General features: G+C 38.1%; 1 protein-coding gene and 1 pseudogene across 1 annotated transcript in view; both read right to left on the reverse strand.

The window, feature by feature from the left end:
- Window positions 1-14,943, reverse strand: part of TTC39B (tetratricopeptide repeat domain 39B) — a 145,480-nt gene that overhangs the window by 109,862 nt on the left and 20,675 nt on the right. The window lies entirely within an intron of this gene.
- LOC118830942 lies at window positions 7,303-8,138 on the reverse strand (annotated as a pseudogene).

Genomic DNA, 14,943 nt, shown 5'->3' on the forward strand with positions numbered 1-14,943 from the left:
TCCACTTGCTCCAATCTAATTTTTAAGGTAGTATTTTCTTCAGTGGTCTTTTGGACCTCCTTTTCCATTTGTCTAATTCTGCCTTTCAAGGCATTCTTCTCTTCATTGGCTTTTTGGAGCTCTTTTGCCATTTGAGTTAGTCTACTTTTTAAGGTGTTATTTTCTTCAGTATTTTTTTGGATCTCCTTTAGGAAGTCATTGACTTGTTTTTCACGGTTTTCTCACATCAGTTTCATTTCTCTTCCCAATTTTTCCTCTACTTTTCTAACTTGCTTTTCCAAATCCTTTTTGAGCTCTTCCATGGCCTGAGACCAGTTCATGTTTTTCTTGGAGGCTTTTGATGTAGGCTCTTTGACTTTGTTGACTTCTTCTGGCTGTATGTTTTGGTCTTCTTTGTCACCAAAGAAAGATTCCAAAGTCTGAGTCTGAATCTGAGTCCGTTTTCGCTGCCTGGCCATGTTCCCAGCCAACTTACTTGACCCTTGAGTTTTTCATCAGGATATGACTGCTTGTAGAGTATAGAGTACTTTGTCCCAAGCTTGAGGGGCTGCACTGTTGTTTTCAGAGTTTTTCTACACAGCAAGCCCTGCCACACCAACGCTACTCCTCCCCCAATAACTGCCAACCCAGACTGGACTCAGATCTAAGCTGGCTCTGCACTCCTGCTCAGATCTGCCACTTAATTCCTCCCACCAGATGGGCCTGAGGCCGGAAGCAGCTGCAGCAGTAGTTCTGTAGCTGCACCTTGTCCGCTGCCCCTGGGGCAGTGGCCAAACCAGGAACTGCTTTCACTCTGTCCCCTGCAGTTATTCCCACTAACCTTCTCTGTTGTCTTTGGTGTTTGTGGGTTGAGAAGTCTGGTAACTGCCACAGCTCACTGATTCAGGGTGCTAGGGCCTGTTCCTCCCGGCTCCCGGTCTAGTTGGTCCGAGTGCAGCTCTGCTCCCAGCTCCGTGCAATAGCCCCTTCCCAGTGACCATCCAGGCTGGGTTGGAGCCCTGCTTCCCTCTGCTATTTTGTGGGTTCTGCAGTTCTAGAATTTGTTCAGAGCCATTTTTATAGGTGTTTGGAAGACCTGGGGCGGGGGAGCTCTCGCAAGTCCCTGCTTTCCAGCCGCCATCTTGGCTTCCTCCACTTGTGACTTAAACTGATATCAACCTTCTACCTGGAATGTTCTCTGAATGTTAAAATAAACACAGCATATACCAGTCTGCAGTTGTAGAATGTCTATGATGTTAATTATTACACCACACTTCATTTTACACAAAGAGCAGAATATACATTATATAGGCAATATTTTGTGGTTTGTTGCTTACAGTTATTTGGAGAAAAGAATTTTTCTAAAAGTAACATTTCAGCCATCCTATACTTGAGCAATCATTTTCAAAGGAATTATTCCTAAATTTTCCTAATGCTTACTCTCTTTCTCATAAAATAGTAAACACTCATCTGCGATTTACACAATAGAGACTTACAATACCCATAAATCAAACCCTCATCTCTAGGAAGTATAAGACAAAAAAGGTGGTGTCTGGGCAAGTACAAGTGACTGGACATCAGAAAAGAGAAGCATGACAAAGGCCATTCTGAGGAGATATACACAAGTCATAAGCAAGTGAAACTCCCATTTTTCAGGTGTCAAACAATGGAAAATGGCAGCATCTTACAGCACAACCAAAAACAATTCTACCCTGATGTAGTAGCATTTTAAATTTGAAGATCTTTCTCACCCCTTAATAGGTCATGTGACCTGCTTATGTCACAGGAAGCCTAAGTTACATGGGGTGGGAGGAGCTTCCTAACAGGAAAAAGAAGTTATGTCACAGGAAACACTGAGAGAGAGAGAGAGCGCACAGTTATGACTGCTAATGGCCGCCGTCGTGATTGTCAGAATTGAACAGGGTGACTTAGCTGTACTGTGGGTTTGTTTTGGGGAAGACCTAACAGGGAGTCAGAGAGGTTTTGGGGTAGTGAGGCTCAATTGTGATATTGTGTATTGAATGCTTTACTGCTCTGACAGATTGGATAAATGGCTTGTGGGATATGGTTCTCCTGTCTCTGAATAAATGGTTTGCTTCTTCTACCTTCTATGTGGGGAGTCTCATATACTTTGCAATACAGAACTACATAGACATTTTGACAATTATCATCTACACTGTTATTATTGCCTTACTGATACACCTGAAAATGTTGCGATAGAAGACTCAAGCCAACCCACCTAATCAGTAAACTCAGGATCACAGAATCACAGATTAGAGCTGGAAGGGGAACCCTGGAGGGCACCAAGGTTAAGGGGTTTGCCCAGGATCATACAGTTAGCTACCAAGTATCTGAGGCAGGATTTATTTTGTTTCTTACTCTAAACCTAGCATTCAATTGGAGCCTAATTTGCTATGCAGTGGGGAGCTGTCCTCACACTGGCAGGTCTAGATTCCTAGAGAACTACCACTCTGTGGTTACAATTTAAACTCACTCAGAATCCCAGGGGAGCCCTGGTATTAAAGAATATACTCCTACATTCAACACTACACATCTTGAGCACTTGAGCAATGGTGTACTTCCAGTTGTGTGTAACCAGCTACTCACCATGATGACACCATTAGATCCGAAATGTAACCATTTACATAACAATAAAGGAAAAGCAATAATAATAAATGCACCACAGGTACTCGATATAAAGCAAATTCAGGAATAATCAATACATCATAGTCCACACATAAACCTAGTTCACATTCTCCTACCAATGCACTAAGTAACTGTGAAGAGAGTGGGCACATACTCACAAATACCTGGAAGGGACGTACATGCTAAAGAAAACCCAGCTGCTTGGGCTAACTCACAGGCCTTGATATCATTGGTCCATTCTGCAAACACCAATACCACAAAGCTGTTCCTCTTCGAACTAATCTCTTTCTAATCCTCACATCCTTGCTGGGCAAATTCTTTTGGACTCTAACAAGTGAAGACCTGACAAACTCTTTTAACTCCTAATCCCCACTAGAAGGGCACTGAGGAAGTGTTATGCTATTGCATAGGTTAGTTATTCCCTTAAACCAGAGAATGGCAAAGTTCAACAAGCAGACAAGCCCAGCCACCTCTTCATTAATCAGGATTCTTCGTCTGTCCAATCAGACATCGTTAAATCAATCCATCAGTAAATCGGCTCCAAATCCTCTACTGCCTCTTTCTACTTTTTTCTCTCTTGCTGGAGTAGTACACAAGAGGGCAACAAGTACCTAGGATGGTTTCACCTTTCTCCTATTGTAGATGAAAATAAAGGGCACCAATCAACAACTAGGAACTGAAGCTTTCTTATCATCTGAGTCTCCTACTGTGGTTTCCCTCAGAGCAGACTTTTCCATTCCCTTCTCAGGTCTCTCTCCTCCTCAGTTCTTCAATTTAACCTATTTCTTCACCATTCTAGCACCTGTCACTCAAATCAGAGCTTCCAGGTACTCAGGGAGTCTCTTTTCCTTTTATTTTTTATTTCATTTTGAACTAAATTACAAAAAGAAAAAAAAGAATATTTCCATGTACACAGTACAACGTAAAAAAAGATTCAATATAAAATCATGAATTTCCATTTCACAGTTTACTTTTTTTAATAAGCTATGTAATAAATACTACACATCATTTATAAAGCTACCATGCTTTTTTGTGCTTCCTTCTAAGTTTTCTTTTATTCTCACTGGTGTACTTTTCTCCCCCTCTCTCCCTCTCCACCCTACCCTGGAGAAGGCTAGCATGTGGGTGTGTGTGTCTGTGTGTAAAACAATACAATACATCCTTCTATTTATCAGTTCTTTCTCTAGATGTGGATAGCATCTTCCTTCATAGACTCTTTGTTGTTGATTTGAGTATTTATAATACTCAAAGTGATTTAGTGATTCAAAGTTGTTCTTAGAACATTATCGCTGTAACTATGTACAGCTTCTCTTGGTTCTGCTCATTTTAGTCTTCATTATTTCATGAGTCTTTCAATGTTTTTCTAAAATCAACCAACTCATCATTTCTTATAGCACAAAAGTACTCCATCACAATCATATGCCACAATTTGTTTAGCTAGTCCTCAACTGGCAAGTATAACCATCAATTTCCAGTTTTCTGCCACCACAAAGAGAGCTGCTATAAATATTTCATAAACACATAAATTCTTTTCCTTTTTCCCTAATCACCTTGGGAAACAGACCTAATTGCTAAGTCAAAGGGTATATACAGTTTTATACCTCATTGGGCCTAATTCCAGACTGTTCTCCAAATAGTTGGATGAGTTCACAAATCTAACAGTAAATTGGTGTCCCAATTTTTCCACATCCCCTCCAACATTAGTCGTTTTCCCCTTCTATCATTTTAAACAATCTGATAGATGTAAGATATCTCAAAGTTGTTTTGATTTGCGTTTCTCTTAGAGTATTTTTTCCTATGACAATACATAGTTTTGATTTCTTCATCGAAAAACAGCCTGTTCATATCCTTTGACCATTTATCACTTGGAGAATGACTCATATCCTTAAAAATCTGACAAAGTTCTTTATATATTTGATACGGGGGCATAGCCAAGATGGTAGAGAAAAGGCAGGGACTCACTTGAGCCCTTTCTAAAACCCCTCCAAACAACTTTAAATAATGCCTCAAAATGAAATGTGCAACAGCAGAACTCACAAAAGGACAAGGTGAAACAATTTTTCATCCCAAGACAACTTAGAAGGTCAGGAGGAAAGATATACAGAAATGGAGTGAGAGTGGAGTACAGGCCATCACAGGCTACACACCAGCAAACCATCAGGGGCAACTGAATCAGTGGTGGCAGTGGCCATTTCTGGACCTCTCAGCCCACAGACAGTAAGAAAGGGTCAGATAACTGGTGAGAAGAAAATTAAAGGGATCCTTTTGTTGGCGCCAGGGGCAGGACTCTGGGAAATGTAACATAACATGGATCTAGGTCACACACCTGGGTGGCAGTTTCAGGGTAAGAAGGAGCACTAGCACACAACAACTTGCAGCCACAGGGGAGCTGGGACCCTGGTCACAGTTCAAGGGCAAAAAAGAGTGCCTGTGGTTGCTTGCAGCTATTTTAAATTGAGTATCTCTTACTATCTCTTCTTGAAAGGTGATATATAGATGTGTTAGTGAAATAAAGAAATGGTGATGATTTATGTGGGTTTATTTTATAACCTGCTACTTTGTTAAAATTGTGTCCACTAACTTTTTAGTTGAATCTTTTAAGATTTTCCCAAGTATATCATCATATCACCTGCAAAAAGAGAAAGTTTTAATTCTTTGCCCATTCTGATTCCTTCAATTTCTTTTTCTTCTTTTATTCCTATTGCTAGCATTTCTAGTTATTACTGTATATCCTGATAGGATATACAGGATTCAGGCGGTGCTTGATGATGTCAAAAACTCTATAAGAGGGGAGAGGACAGCTTGAAGCTCTCTCTTTCCTCTTCCGGTTGGTGTGGGAAGCAGCAGCAAGCAAGTGTGACTCTGGGCCAGCCCTTGCTCTCGGGCCGAGCCCAGATGTTGGTAACTATGAATTGTGTTGGGTCTGTCTGTTGATATTTGTAATTTGTTTGTATTTTGGTTTTGAGGTTCGCGGTGCTGGTTTGTTTTTCCCCCAAACTAAATGAATGTTTTGAACCTCAGGGTGCTGGTTTTTAACCCTGAAGTAAGTCAATGAATCTGTATTTGGTCTGTCTCTTGATGCTTGTCTGTATGCTCCCCTGAACTAACTGAATGCTAACTGAATGCTGGCGTTTTCCCCCCCGAACTAAATGACTGTTGTCTGTATGCTAACTGAATGCTGGATTAAAGTAAGCTGGTCAACCCCCTCACTGTGCTTTCCTTGTTTAAGCAGATAAAAAGAACCTGTGCTTTCCCGGCAGCCCCCTGGGTCCCGGCAGCAGGGGAGGGATCTTATGCCCCCATCAAAGCTGCTAGGTGGGTTGTTAAGACAATATTTTGAGAAATATCTTCTCCCCTACAAAGTTCAGCTATCTAGTTTATCCAGGCATCTGTCCATTTATATCAAGTGTCCTTAACCTCTTTTTGTGTCATGGACACCTTTGGCAATTTGGTAAAGTCTATGGATATCTACTCAGAGTTAGGTTTTTAAATAATTGAAAGAAATACTAAATTTCAGCTACAGAGTAGTGAAAATGAAGATGTATTTTTTTTCTCATCCAAGTTCATGGTCCAGGGACCCTAAGCTAAGAACCCCTCCTCTAGCAGAATATCTCCTTCCCTTAAGAAGACAAACTTCTTTAAAACCAAGGTTTGAAAGCTACAAAGAGGCACATTCAACCTCAAAATATACAAGGACTTTCTAACAAACAAATCTATCCAGAAATGATGAGGGCTATTTTGCGAGCTCTCTACAACTAAAGGTATTCAAGCAGATGACTATTTATTGGTGCTGAATGAAAAAAAATTGACATTGAGGAGGAGTTGGCCAAGGTGACCCTAAGGTCTCTTCTAATTTTAAGAATATATGATTCCATATTATGGCTCTCTGAGAGGGGGAGGAATAAAGAGGGAAATTTAGGTAATGTAAAAACAAAATATATCAATAAAAATTATTTTTAAAAAATAACATGATTCTAATTTCAGCAAAAAAAAAAAAGAAAAAGTAGAGTATTGGAGCATAAGCAAGCTGACTTTCTAATCAGTAAGGCCTGGGTTCAAGTTCCCTGGTGGACCTTAGGCAAGTTATTTAACTACTTCAGGTCTCTATAAATTATGGTGACTGGACTAGATCCCAAAAGTCCCTTGGAGCCTGAAAATCTCTGATCTTACATCTCTGATCATCATCTTGTTTTGACAGAATCCATATGTACATCCTTTCATGTTTCAAATCAATATTAAACTGGTAGGAAATTGGAAATGCACTTTCTTAATATTAATTTTACTAAATTTAAATAAAACTTTAATATCCAAAAGTGAATTTTAAAGCATAATTCTTGTTACAAAATGTTTCCATTCAATTATTAAAATATCAACAAAGATCTAGTACATTCTTTTTTTTTATTAAAATACTGAATTTATTTCACATGCATACTTTGTCTCCCCACCATTTCCATTTGTCTGACCACCACTACTACTATGCCCTATCATAACATTCCATACATACTTAAATGAAACAAAGGGTGGAGTTCCATCTTTGAAAACTAAACAGGCGTTTTGGACACACATTCTTGGCAAAGTAATCAGGATGACATTTATCAGACACGGTAGGGAAAGTTCTCACTCTGTATTATAAAAAGGACAGCCAGATATAAACTGTTACAGAAATAAAATGGAAAATTTTAACAAACTGTTCAAACTTATTTTCTTAAAGAGATTTCCTCCACAGCCAGAGATCTCGAATAGCCTCCTGATCAGACATCCAAAAGCAACTCTTTACACAGCTGATGAATTTGCCTTCCACTTTTGGAAGGGAACCACCCTTTTCAATGCTTGCCTACATTTTTGCTTTAATATCCTCTACAGAAGTGGGTCCTTTGGGATTCCTGACCTTTTGATTTTGGTGTGGACGGCTTTGAATCTTTTCCATTCTGGTTTGATTTTTGTGCATTTTTTGCTGCAGCATCACGAACAGATTTCTTCACTGGAGGGGTCTTTTCTTCACTTTCCTCAGCTTCAAAGTCGTCATCTTCGTCTTCAGATAGTTCTACCTTTTTCTGTGGAACCTTGCTACCAATTCCAGGAGCAGATCGTTTGCCGGACATATTTAAGAGTTTCATATCACCTTCCTCTTCATCATCTGATTCTGCATCTTCCTCCAGTGCTACTAGGTGCTGGCCGCTCACATGTACAGGCCCCAAATCACATTTCAACCACAAAACTACTGGTGGTGCAATCTCAAAGCCACTTAGAGAAATTGTAGGCTACACAGACATTTTCAAAGATGCCAGTGTTACTTTAATTGGATTGCCTTCATAGTTCAGAGCCTCCACTTCAACAATATGCAATTCATCCTTTGCACCAGCCCCTAAACTCACAGTCCTCAATGACAACTGGTGCTCATTTTTATCATTATCTACCTTAAAATTATAATCTTTGTCAGCCTTTGGTTCACAACCAAAGCGGAAATTCTGGGGCTGGAGGGGGCTCATATCCATTTCCGTTGAGTCCTGCATTTCAGCAGCAATACTGAGGAAAGCAGAGCAGTGATACGGAGAAAAGCAAATTAGTGTGGAGAGGCAGACGGACAGAATGGCTCTGGCTCCAGAGGGGCTCCACTCAGGACAGAATCACACCGAGGAAAAGGATCTAGTACAATCTTAAGGCAAAAGAAAATTGCTAGCAGTCATAAAAATGATTTTTTTTTTGCTAATTCAAAACAGATGAGCTTTATTTCAAAGCCTCCAAACTCTCCTTCTGCAAGAAGTAATTATTTTTAAATTTTTCTTCCCTTTTAGACATACAAACTGGACACACACAATTTCTACTTATGTTATAAACAAATTTTTTTGATGGTTCTGAAGAATTAGAAGTCATCTCTTTGTACTAAGCTAATTACAATGGTCTGATCTCTAAGGCTTTGTTTTCTTTGGTTAAAGGTATTTATGTGATAAGTATACAAAATACAATAACCTAATACCTTATGCAAAATTTACAAAACACATCAATAAATGATAAAGTGCTTTTTTAAAAAGGCACAGCTGTCAAATCTGGATAATTCTTAGGTTTCCTTGATAAAAGAAATTTCCATAAGAGAAAATTCCCTCTGCCAAGGCATATCAACACCTCCTCTGCAATTTATTGTCTTAGAATTCTCACAACACTGAGGTTTTAAGTGACTCTGCACAACATCCCATAGATATATCACAAACAGGTCTTGAAGCCAGATCATCCTGGCTTCCAGGAAAGCTCTCTATCCACTACACCACGGCCTCTCATAGAGCAGAGAGGGAACAAATAACTGGAAATAGGTCACTGCAATAATCAGTTAATATGACTACTGGGGCTTTGTTATTTCCTAACAAGAAAACTCCATGTAAACTATAGTATATTCTAAAATTACCCAGGAAAACAATGAGTTCACTCATGATTCATTTGTAGTAACTTGCTAGTTTTTCTGGCTTATAATAGCAATTTACTAGGTAAACTGTGCCTTTAAATATTATGCATTTTAATATTACAGGTACTACATTTTCAAGACATATCCTTTACCAACCTCACAATGAGTCATAAATTTAGGAATGCCACACCTCATTTTACAAGCTTACCAAATTTATAGAATAAAAAGACACCAAGCATTTGCTGCTGTTTCATCCTAGGAATATCAGATGAAATCAGCTAGGCTAAAAAAAAAAAAACAAAACCAGAAACAGAACAAACTCATCCATTCTCCTCCCTGGTGTGCAAGGACACACCCAGCCTCACTGAAGCAAGGACTTCAGAGTCTCTCTCCTGCTCTGGATGTAATCTGCTTGCTTCAGAAATCTGTAATTACTTGATTTAGTCAATGTCAGAAACATTAAGTTTTAATATTTGCAGCCAAATTAAACTATTCCATGTAACAGAAGCTAGGGTTTTAGGAGGTCCATATGTAAATAACTGCAAAAAAAGCATAAGAAATATTCCAAGAAAAGTTGTAATTTTCCAAGATGAATTTGGGGAAAATGTATACCTTCACATAAATTTTGTAAGTTATTGTTTCCGAGGGTTAAAAAAAAATCATATATGCATTTTAGAACTAGACCAAAAAATGTAAACTACTCATCCCCTGAATTAATAAGAAATTTGTTTTGTTTATTGAATATATACTTTATATACTTTATTTATTTATTATTTACACACACACACACACACACACACTCTTTAAAATCCTGGAAAATTTTAGGTATCATTTTGTTCCATCAGGTTAAAGTGATTTGCCACCAATTAATTCAGTGCAGCCCAGTGGAAAAAGCTGTAAATTTGAACCTTAGTTCAAATCCAGCATTTGATACTTACTCCCCAGTGTTAGCTTGAGCTAACCTCCTGAGTCTCAGTTTTCTCATCTATAAAAAGAAAGTGTTGGAGTGGATCACCTCTGAGAGCTCTTCTAGATCTAGACAGGATCTATTATCCTAGGTGACTGAACCCATAATCAACACCTGTGTTCACCACAGGACATAACAACTTTCCATGAATACCAAGGAGTCACAATTCAGCACAATCATTCTTGGTTTAAAGAGCAAGCTTTTCTTTCCTAATGCTGCAAAACAACATCCTTTTGTCTACTGCCAAATCCTGCTGCTTTTCCGTTCAAATCTTCTGGCTCTTTCCCTTCAACTTCATCACTACAGTCACAACCTTACTCCAGGACCAAAAACAGCTCTTCCTGCAATCTCCTCATCAAACTACTTCTAGCACTAAAAGATAAAAAGGAAGAAACAAATAAAGAAGGCAGAACTTGGCAGTGGATTAGATTACTGGAGTTAAAGCACACCACAGGTGAAAATTATTCTAAATTTTCATTCTTAACACACCAGAGGAATGGTTAGCTCTGTCCAATAGACTGGAACAAGGCCATATAAGCTACATTCACAAAATAAAAATAGACAGAAAACTCTCTTTTCACAGTGTTAAGGAAGAACTGCGGATAGAGAATCTAAAATGGTTTTGGCATTAATTATGCCATACAGAACTTAATTAAGGAAGAGAAGTTGATGTAGAGGATAACATCTTTGAATGTCACAAATAGCTAACAAATAACAGGAAAAATCAGTTAACAAATTATGGTACCAATTCTAGAGCTACTACAAAAGATAATTTGTTAATCAGAGATAGATTCCATACTTAGGGACATGGCAGGAGGAGACAGGCCTTACTAGGTTGGTTCCCTAGTTTATCCTAGACAGATAAAAACCAAAAACAGATAAAAACTCTTATTAACTGGCAATAAGAACTACTAACTATTCACGTATATAAAGTACTTTCCCCACAGCAACCCTGAAAGGCACTTGGGCAAGTATTATCCTCATTATATAAATGAGGATACTGAACCTCACAGAGGTAATGTAACTTACCCAGTGTCACATAACTGATGTCGGGAGTCAGGATTTGAACCAACTATTTTCTAACTCCATGTTCAGTGCTCTTTCCAAAACACCAGCTGTGTCTAATAAAAGCAACATAAATTCACCAAAGATTAGCACTGACAAGTAAAAGCAGAACTATAACTGATAAATTTGCTGTTTCTTTTCTACAGTATTAATGGTAATTGAATCCATGCTTGGTGTTCTCGTGTATATTTAGAAACAATAAGACCAAAGACTAAGCCCCAAGGTATTTTTATCATCCATGGAAGTTATCACAATGAGATGTGTATGAACAGCAATAGCCAACTCAAGAGAGGACAGGACGCTTATGTAGGAGAAAGCTGTCAGATTAAGCTGGGAATGACTTGAAGTCAGGTAATTTGGTTAACATAGAGTGGAAATGATATCCTAGCCAGAAAACAGAGTGACACAGGTGAGGAACCTGCATCCTCAAGGCCACATGTGGCCTTCTAGGTCCTTGGGTGAGGCCTTTTGACCGAGTCTAAGTTTTATAGAACAAATCCTTTCATTAAGAGGATTTGTTCTGTTAAGCTTGAATTTAGTCAAAGGGACACACTTGAGGACCAAGAGGGCCATGTGTGGCCTCAAGGCTGCAGCTTCCTTACCCCGGTCTAGGAAGTAGGGACAGAGAGGTACCGTAGGTTCAGATATAAAAGCAAAATCCCAAATCTTAGAAGGTCAACAAAAAACAAGCTTAGCCTGGCACAAGTAGGCAATTAATAAATTTTTGTTGATTAAGAACAAATGAAAAATATGCAGCACTGTATAATGAAAGAAAAAACAAAAACATGGGGTTTGGAGTCAGAGGGCCAGGGTTCTGTTACTAACTATATAACTTTGGGCAAGTCACAATTTCTACAGGACTCAGTTTCTTCATCTGTAAAATGGAGGAAAGTAGGCAGAAGTGAACTTGATTACTTTTAGGATCCCTTCCAGCTTACAGTCCTAGAAGAGAGGTGCTAATAAATACGGCTGCACGCTAATCCTAGGGTGGAAAGCATTTACTCTCTGCCCTAGTTTTACATTTTCTATGAGTAGGCAAGAGGTAACAAAATCTCCCTAATGTTAACAGATTATAGCAAATAATTGCTACATTAATAGATTCCCATATTGATATGGCAGAAACATGGGACAAGTTTTCTGTAGAATTTTTATAGGAAATAGAGTGATGATAAACCTCAGTCACTTTTGAAGCAGCAAAAGAGATAGGACAAAAATCAGGCAGTGATCATGTCCTAGAAACCAAACTGAGGTAAGATGTGGAGCAGTAAGTGGTGATTCACAGAACCAAATATTTTGGATAAGTCCAGGAAGATGAGAAGGAAGAAACAACCTTTATACTGGCATTTAAGAGGTCACAGTAACTTCAGCATCATCTGAATTTCAGTCCTAGATCGTAAGTTCTAATGCATGTCTATTTTCATTTACGTAGAGCCTATCGGCTCTGGATACACTAATACATTATCTTTATGATTATAATCTGTGTGTCCTTCACAAAGTCCTACTGATGCCTCAATACAGCTAAGAGGAGACCCTAAGTTTTTGAAGGGATGCTGGCAAAGCACAAACTCTTACAAGTTCTAATAGTCTGAAAAGGCTTCTAGCATGATCCCAGACACAGAACATGCCTGTTGTCCAAAAAACAAACTAGCTAAGTATGGAGAAGCTCATGATAAGTAGGTGGACCATGAAACAAAGAAAAATGCAGAATGATTCTCAGTTCTGTTCAATCTTCTTTCATCTCTGCAGGGATAATGGTAGAGAGGCAGAAGCAAGGAGCACTAATAATCACACAATGTTTTTTAGAACATCTATAAACTTACTTACTGAAAATCCTAATGGGGCCTCTCCAAGTGCCAGTCCTGCAACTGGCAACATGGTAAACATACCAAGAAGGTTGGAATTGTTGGTAAATATGGAACACATTTTATGAATGCATCCCTCAGAAAAATGGTGAAGAAAACTGAAATTAGCCAGCATGCCAAGTATACCTGCTCCTTCTGTGGCAAGACCAAAATGAAGAGATGGGCTGTGGGTATCTGTCATTGTGGATCCTATATGAAAACAGTAGCTGGTGGTATATGGACCTACAATATTACCTCTGCAGTCACAGTCAAATCTGGCATCAGAAGACTGAAGGAAATGAAAGATCAGTAAAATCTTCCTATCAAATATCTGTAGGCCGTAGTCCAACAATAAATGGGTTAATTTATGGAATAAAAATCACTTTGGTTCTTAATAGTCAAAAAAAAAAATCCTAATGGGACATCCTTGTCCAATGACCAAAAAGCACACATACTAGTGGGGAATAGAATCATTGTAATCTTGATATTCTAGCTATAAATAAATCTTGTAGCTAAAGGAATGGCTCAAAGGCTCTCTTGAAAGAGTCAAACAAACTGGAAAAACTGGCAACAATAAACATTTCATATAGCACTGGGTTAACTCATATTACATTGTTCATAGTAAGTACTTCTACCAAGACACCACAAAAATAATCACAATTTATGCATAACTATCTGTTGCATAATATGAAATTGAAAATTTTCATAAACAACTTTACAAGAACCTCCAAATTAAATGAACATATATATTGACTTCAGTGACTTCAAAGCCAAAGTTGAACAGGTAAAGATGGTGAAAAGCATTAAGGAAAATACAGTATAGGAGTAAGACAGCAGAGGGGCCAAAGAGTTTCTAGACCATACAGAAGTCCCACATTTATATATCACAAAAGTTTTCTTTAAGAGAAAGATCAGAAGGCCCTAAACTAAAAGATCGCCAAAAAGTATTTTTTGAAAAATTAATTGTACTCTAACAAATATTCCTTTTAATGAATTATTTCATATTTCTCTGTACAGTCAAGACCACGGACTTATTAGAACAAAGATCCAATGAATCCAAAACTAGAAGAAAAATATATGGCTTGAAATTAAAACTCCAATCTGATGTATTGTTCATTACTGAGGTCAAAAATGGGAAATGGGAAGAAGAAATAACATCACTGTTTATAAAAATTTTATAAGTCAATTACCAAAACAGAAAGACGAATTTGTCAAAAAAGGCAGATTAGTCATAATTTGCAAGTATTTTACTTACCTACCAAGTGGAAAGCTATGGTAACCAAGGTCAAAACCAGCTTAAAATATAAATAGATACATAAAACTCTTTGAAGAATGACAAAAGATTACTATCACTACTGCTTTATAAAATAGCAATAGAGGAAAAACACAGTTTAGAGAAAGTTTGGCAAGAGACCCAACTAAGCAATATCATTCCTAGGGAATAAGGATAGGAATGCAAGGAGAACAATACAACACATTTAAGTAAACACAAAATACATAAAAAGTGAATACAAACTGGGAAGAGCACTAACAACTGGGAAGTTTGGTAAAGACCTCAATGACACAGGTATTTAATGAGTTTATTCTAGAAAGGCTAAATTATATATTCAAACAGGTAAAGGAAAGCATTCCAGATGTGCTAGAAGGCCTATTCAAGAGGACAAAGATAAGAAATGTGAAGTTATCTGTGGGGAACAAGTAAGCTAGTTTGGCTAAGGAAAAGGGTTTCCAGGAGTAAGGTTAACTCAACAAGAAAATACAAATAAGAACCAATTATAAAGGTCTTTAAATGCTCAAAGTGATAGGGAGCCACTGAAACAACAGTCAGACCTTAGATTTAGGAATATCACTTTAGCAATTGTGTGGAGGGTAAATTGGGGAAGGGGGGGCGGAATATAGAGGCTGTTTCATTTGTATAAATGTTTCTTGAGAACCACCTCCACAATATCAAGACTATCCTGAATGATAATATTAGATGCGAAGATGGGAACAGGCTTTCATGTGATTCCCTATTAGATGGGAAGGGACTTCTGACATGCTTGTTTGTA

This window comes from Trichosurus vulpecula, chromosome 9 (assembly GCF_011100635.1).
Source record: "Trichosurus vulpecula isolate mTriVul1 chromosome 9, mTriVul1.pri, whole genome shotgun sequence".
Taxonomy (NCBI): domain Eukaryota; kingdom Metazoa; phylum Chordata; class Mammalia; order Diprotodontia; family Phalangeridae; genus Trichosurus; species Trichosurus vulpecula.